The sequence below is a fragment of the Cebus imitator genome, unplaced genomic scaffold (assembly GCF_001604975.1).
Source record: "Cebus imitator isolate Cc_AM_T3 unplaced genomic scaffold, Cebus_imitator-1.0 Scaffold496, whole genome shotgun sequence".
Lineage (NCBI taxonomy): Eukaryota > Metazoa > Chordata > Mammalia > Primates > Cebidae > Cebus > Cebus imitator.
This window is the reverse complement of record NW_016107811.1, coordinates 1,458,098-1,464,992: the sequence shown is the minus strand read 5'-3', so window position 1 is coordinate 1,464,992 and position 6,895 is coordinate 1,458,098. Positions and strand designations below refer to the sequence as shown.

The 6,895-nt window shown below is 51.5% G+C and overlaps 1 long non-coding RNA gene and 1 other non-coding gene across 2 annotated transcripts; one reads left to right on the top strand and one right to left on the bottom strand.

Moving 5' to 3' along the window:
- Window positions 1–2,450: 2,450 nt before the first annotated feature.
- Window positions 2,451–2,557, bottom strand: LOC119468810. The gene has a single exon (XR_005197582.1). It is a non-coding gene; the product is annotated as a U6 spliceosomal RNA (small nuclear RNA).
- A 251-nt stretch (window positions 2,558–2,808) lies between these two features.
- Window positions 2,809–6,607, top strand: LOC119468802. The gene is made up of 3 exons (XR_005197573.1): window positions 2,809–3,087; window positions 3,520–3,668; window positions 5,020–6,607. It is a non-coding gene; the product is annotated as an uncharacterized LOC119468802 (long non-coding RNA).
- The last annotated feature ends 288 nt before the right edge of the window (window positions 6,608–6,895 follow it).

The following is a 6,895-nucleotide window of genomic DNA, read 5'->3' as shown; positions in this document are numbered from 1 at the left end:
CACCATGCCCAGCTAATTTTTTGTATTTTTAGTAGAGACGGGGTTTCACCATGTTGACCAGGATGGTCTCGATCTCTTGACCTCGTGATCCACCCGCCTCGGCCTCCCACAGTACTGGGATTACAGGCTTGAGCCACCGCGCCCGGCCTCACCAGGAATGCTTTTAAAGAGCCCCAAAATGGATCCCAGTCCATCACCTTCCTGTCCTCCAGGGGCCCAGAAAGGAGGATGAACCAGTGCTTTTTCAAGGCTGGACTATTGAGCTTTCTGGAGACACATTCATAACAATCTACAGGCACGCAGGTTGGAAAGGCATCCTGCAAGTCAATGCTCTCATTACTGTATGTGTCGGAAGAGGACTGCCCAAGTTCCCCCAGCCGGTTAGTGCAGAGCAAGGGAAGTAGCCAGGTTTCTGGATTTCCTGGGACTAGGAATTGCCTGTGTCTTTCCTAATTTCTGTTCTGAGGCAAATTTCTTTCCTTTCTTTCCTTGTCTTTCTTTCTTGACGGGGGTTTCACCATGTTGGCCAGGCTGGTCTCAAACTTCTGACCTCGTGTTCCACCCACCTCAGTCTTTCAAAGTGCTAGGATTATGGGCGTGACCACTGAACCCGGCCAGTTTCCTTAGAACAATCTGTACAGTCCTTTTTGGGCCAAGTCCTTCATGCATCACTCTTGGATTCTATTTTACTTCCATAACACCCCCTTTCACACACATGGACAATTCATCAGACTGGAATATTATTAGTCTATGCTGAAGGAGAGGGAGCCACACCGACCTTGGTCGTTATCTTGTTTGGCATTCCCACAGAGACATTTAAAACGACTCACCCAGTTGCCCAAGTGGCCTCCAAAGAACCAGGTATCTCTAGGGGAAGAACAGAAATCCAGCCACCAAAGATTGTCCTCTAACACCTATATGGAAGGCCCTGAGCCAAGGAAGAGGCGGAGATGTCCCGCCGCAGTCCCCTATTCTCGGCTGTTACCTGGAAAGGCTCATTTCACCTCCACTGAAGAGAAAAAGAATGGGTCCTGAATGGAACGCTGCCGGGCAGGTCCCAGCGCCCACTCGCAGAGTACCCGCCGCTGCCCTAGGGTGGCTCCGGGGCTGCGGGCCTGACCACCCGCCCTCCTGCGGCGCGCCTGGAGCCTAGGAGCTGTGCTGCCGCTCGAGGCAAACCGACTGGGGTCCTGGTGGCCGCAGGGCCCACGAGATGGACTACGTGCTTGCTGAAGCACTAGAAAAGCAGATGCAGCATTTTTCTTTGGAAAGATACTTCAGAAAACATTGACTAAGCCATCGAAGGAAATCTGAACGTGCTTGGACTTTGTTTCCACCCTACCTTATGGAACTGTGTTTTTGCAATTCAATTACCTGGGGGCTGGGCCCCGATCTTTACAGGGTCTCTGCCGCTGTAAGTCTTACCAGGCTTTACCTCTCAGTGATTGGCATAAAATGATGACAGTAAAATCCACAGGGTGAAGCTGTTAGGAATTTTTTAAACATTATTTTATTTTTCTTCCCCCTCCCCCTTTTCTTCTTCTTTTTTTTTTTTTTGAGACAGAGTTTTGCTGTTTTGCCCAGGCTGGAGTGCAATGGATGGCACGCTCTTGGCTCACCGCAACCTCCGCCTCCCGCGTTCTGGCGATTCTCCTGCCTCAGCCTCCAGAGTACCTGGGACTATAGGCTCCCGTCACCACGCCCGGCTAATTTTTGTATTATTAGTAGAAATGGGTTTTCTCCATTTTGGTCAGGCTGGTCTCGAACTCCCGACCAGAGGTGAGCCGCCCTCCTGGGCCTCCCAAAGTGCTGGGATTACAGGCGTGATCCACAGCGCCCGGCCTCCCCCTTTTCTTTCTTTCTTTTTTTTTTTTTTTAATTATTATTTATTTATTTGGTCAGGAATATTTTAATGAAATATTGGTGAAGCCATTGACATACGGTAGACGCTCATTAACTGGTAGCTTTTTTTTTTTTCCCCCTCAAAGGATTCGGTCAGTCTCATTGCAAGTTCCTCTAATGTTTATCGTTGCCGTAGGTGCTGCTATGTTTTTGGACCTGAAATGGGTGACCTTTGGCAAGACGAAATTTCCTTGGGTGTAAGGTACTGCAATACTCAGGATCGTGCAGAGGGAAGCTGGGACAAGATGGAAAAGATCTCGAACGGGGGCCCGAGGGCCAGATGCAACATGCACCGCAGGGAAGCTGGGGCAAGATGGAAAAGATCTCAAACGGGGGCCCAAGGACCAGATGCAAAAGGCACCGCAGGGATGAATCTGCCTGGGCCCCACCGCCTGCCATTCCGCCTCCTGGGACTTACTAAACGTTCTGCGTCAAACAGAAGGCATAATGTGTGGATGAAAGGTGCTTTCAATGATACACCGCCTACCGGAGTATATAAACCCGGTGTAACCAGCAACAAAAAGCAAAAGCAAAATCCAATTGGGTGCGAAAATATGGAACGCTTCACGAATTTGCGTGTCATCCTTGCGCAGGGGCCATGCTAATCTTCTCTGTATCGTTCCAATTTTAGTATATGTGCTGCCGAAGCGAGCACGGCTCTAATGCTTTCCCAGGGGCTATATAAAGTCGAGAAATCAAGAGACTTTATAGTTATGGTGAGTACATACTGGTCCACTTTTTTCTTTACAAACTTCTTAAAAAATCACAACTTTTACGCCACATACTTTGTGCCGATGGGTTTGTGTTTGTGGCCAAACGGATTGTAATTGTCCCTCTGACAGTCTTGCATCCTATATGCAAATATGAGGGAACCATGGGAAATAGGCCCTCCTCCCGCCCGCCCGACTTCTGCGCGCGCCTAGCGGCGGGCACGCCCCGTCACGTGCTGCGTGCTGCCTGCGCGTGTTTCCGCCGCGGCCCGCTAGGCGCGGAGGGGTTGGAGCGCGGCGCCCGCCGGAACGCGGCGCCCGCCGGAACGCGGCGCCGGATGGGACAGCGCCCGCCTCCGAAATTAACAAGCCGCGTCTGCGTGGCTCGAGTGCATGTGTGGAACGAGGGGCCATGGTGCCCGTGGGGTCCCCATGGGAGGTCGACTCGGGACCTCGAAAAGATGGCGAGCTGCTGGTTGGACCCTTCCCTGCGCGGGGACCCCGGGAGGCGCGACCCTAGCGAGGCCTGGGGCTACCTACCGTGGGCCGGAAGGGACCGCGGCGGGGGTGCGTGGGGAGGGTGGGCCAGGACGCGCGCCTTCAGCTTCCACCGGGCCTTTCGGGACCAGCTCCCTGCCTTCGGAGCCAAGGGGATGAGGGCGTCTGCTTTGGCACCCAGACTTCCAGAAGTGATCCAAGTTTGGGAAGGGGTCACCACCCTTTGATCCAACTTTTAGAGTCAGGCGCCTAACTTCATTGTTGTCATTTCCCCAGATTTGCAGTTCAGCAAGTAGGCTTTGGGAGGTTAAACCATCTGCCCCAATGCGTCTGCCACTGGTGAAATAGTTGGGATTTGGATGCGAGTCTGATGTCAATGACTGATTAAAAAAAAACACACACACATTAGAGGCTGGAAAAGATTTGAGACCACAAGTGCAGCCTCCACTCTCCCTGTTAGACTTACTCCGGAGTCCCTGACCCCCTCAGACTTTCCTTCCTACTTCCATTCCTTCAGCAAATATTGAACACCTATGGTGTCGGGCCGGGGCTTCAGGGGTGCCTGAGTGTCAGGGCTGCTGTGATCGTGGAGCTCCGTTCCAGCCAGGGAGCCAGGCAGATGTGAAAGAGCCTTCTTGGATGCCGAGACGTGCTATGAAAGTGTGGCATAAAGAGTGACTGGGGAATGATGGCCACTTCAGTGGGGGGCAGGAGAGAAGGTGACATTGGAGCTGGCATTGATGATACGGGGCATCGCTGAGAGGACATGGGCCGAGATCCAGGCAGAAGATGCTACAGCCACCTGAGTCAGTGCCACCCACCTGGGCCAGCCCTTCAGGGGAGGCTGTTGTGGTAGTTGCTACTCCCAGCAGTGCTGTGGCTTCGTACTGAGAGAGGGGAAGAACCCGGGAGTTCTGCCTTTCACTTCTCCCCGCTCCCTACCCCTCTTCACTGAAATGGAAGTCATTTGACCCGCTTCTCTGACCTTTCTAAATAAGCAGTAGGCAAAGGCAAACCTCAGAATGCTAATATGGCCTTTATTGAGTGAAAAGAACTAATTTGGGCAATGATGTTTCCCTCAGATTTACAAAAGGGGATTGCAAATAACCAAAAAGCACATTAACTTTGATGGGAGATGATGCTCATCTTCAATTAGCATTTATGTTTTTTATTCATTTATTTAGAACAGGTAGGGCTGGTGTTCATAAAGGCCTTATTGTGGAAACTAGCAGGAGATAGACCTAGTTATTGGTTCAACATTTCTGGCTACATGAGCATGTGTTACTTTGAGCCAGAGGTAGATTTTGTTGTTTGTTTTTTTTGAGATGGAGTCTCACTGTGTCACCCAGGCTGGAGTGCAGTGGTGCAATCTCAGCTCACTGCAACCTCTGCCTCCTGGATTCAAGCAATTCTGCCTCAGCCACCATGCCGGGCTAATTTTTGTATTTTTAGTAGAGATGGGTTTTCACCATGTTAGCTATGCTGGTCTCGAACTCCTGACCTCAGGTGATCCACTTGCCTTGGCTTCCCGAAGTGCTGGGATTGCAGGTGTGAGCCACCTCACCCCACCAATTTTTTGTTTGCCTGTTTTTTCTTTTGGAGCAAATTTGGAGAGGAGAAAGATCTGAGTTCTAGTTCTCATTCCACCTGGAACTATTTGTGACCTTGGCCTGCTCCCTGTACCTCTCTGTCTCTGGTTTGGTCTTATCTTCTGCAAAGTGAGGAAGCTGCCCTAGAGATGCCCTTTGACATTTGTCAGCATTGAAATGCTGTGATTCTTGAAACTGGATAATAAGGACTTTTTTGGATAATTAATTGTAATCTTCCTATATTCTGCATTCTCCAAGTACAATGAAAAAAAAATTAGCAAGATGTAAAAATTCAAGAGCATTTTTGTTTTCTCTTTTAGAAGGGTGAAGCAAGCTGGTCATCCTGGAGGCATGGAAGACTCCAGGAGCAGACCACAGGGGCGGCTGTGGACCTAGGGCCCGGGACCTGCTGAACCAAATTACAACATGCCTCTGAACTCCAAAGGCCAGTGCAGAGGAAGCGGCAGGGTGGGTGAAGGGGAGGGGATACATTGCATGCAGCCTGGAGCTGGAGAGCAGAGTCAGCATGGAGGGCCTCAGGGAGGGGAGAGCCGAGTGGACCATGACTTCGTGGGAAGTCCCAAGCCCTCACAGACCTGGAGGGAATGGGCATTGCAGGCGAAGAGAGTGTGGGTGCCAGAGAGGACTGGGCTGGTGGGCAAGCCTGGAGCTGCAGTGGGAGCCGGCTCCTGTAGCCTTCAGAGTGGTCGGCTTCTCTGCACTGGCTTCTCTTCACTCCGAAGACCTGAAAAGAACTGAGTCCTGGCAGTCTTCCCTGAATGTCCTGGGCTACAGAGCCCCAAGGGATGAGGAGTGGTCCCGTATACTGGCGAGGTGGTACTTCCCACTGTCCTGAGTAGGAGAGGGCAGAGCCAACTTTATTTTGAACAATGAAGAAATGGCTGTTTCATCTGGAAAAAATGTCAGTGAAGACATGAACTCAAGATTCTCTAAAATTATGCCGTGTTTCCCTTATAGCCAGAGAGCATTGAGTGTTCTCATGTATCATTTCATTTGAAGCAGGAAGGGCTGGAGACTCCCATCGGCCCCACCGGAGGAGGAAGGAGCCGGGATGGGGCATGTGGATAGAAGTGCCTATGGCCTTGCTTGTGTGCAGGCTGGGGAGGAATGGCATCAGTGGTTTCAGGAGGCATTGCCCCAGGATTGTCGCACAGGGACAATGTGTTGGGTTCACATGCCTGACCCTGAAACTCCAAAAGCCCCAGACACAGAGCATAGCCAGAGGGCGCTTGGTTGGAGGGGGCCTGAGTGTGGGTGGGGACCCACTCCCCCAGGCTGCCAGAAATTCCTTTGAGCGCTCATGCTCTGAGTTAAGCCTTGTTCATATAACCTATCTTTTGAAGTGCACTCTGCCACCTAATTCACCTCAATGTGAATGAGTTTTTCCAAAGTTAGGCAGGATGGGGGTGGAGCAGGCAAATAGGTCTGTGTGCCCACAGCTCAGAGGGTGGCCTGGGGGAAGAGGTAGGGTCAGCTTTGGCCACCTGACCTCTCAGAGGGAGTTTCTTTCAAGCCTTCTAAGCCCTGTGTTCCCAGAATTCTTGCCCTGCTGGTGTGGCCCCAGGTGTGTTTAGATCAGTTCTAATCCATCTCAGACGCCAGGCCTCAATGGAGCCCTCTGATCCCACCCCTCCCCCAGCACAGCCCAGGTTGCCCCTTTTACTCTCCCCCAGATCTCATGTTTGTGCCCACAATGTCTTAAAATATCTGTTTCCTCACCTTGGGGTGGCGATTGTGCTGCCTGCCTTTCAGGGTCACTTGAAGGTTAAATGCAGGACTGGGTGTGAAAGGCCCTAGCACTTCGGATGAGCTGATTGATGTCAAGTGTTTAGAATCATCTTGGGCTATTCTTTTTTTTTTGGAAACCAAGCCTTGCCCTGTCATCCAGGCTGGAGTGCAGTGGCATGATATCAGGTCACTGTAACCCCCACCTCCCAGGTTCAAGCAATTCTCCTGCCTCAGCCTCCTGAGTAGCTGGGATTACAGGTGCCCGCCACCACACCTGGCTAATTTTTGTATTTTTAGTAGAGACAAGTTTTCTCCATATTGGTCCGGCTGGTCTGGAACTCCTGACCTTGTGATCCTCCCGCCTCAGCCTCCCAAAGTGCTGGGATTACAGGCGTGAGCCACTGCTCTCGGCCAGTCCTGGGCTATTCTAATACTCAATACATAACC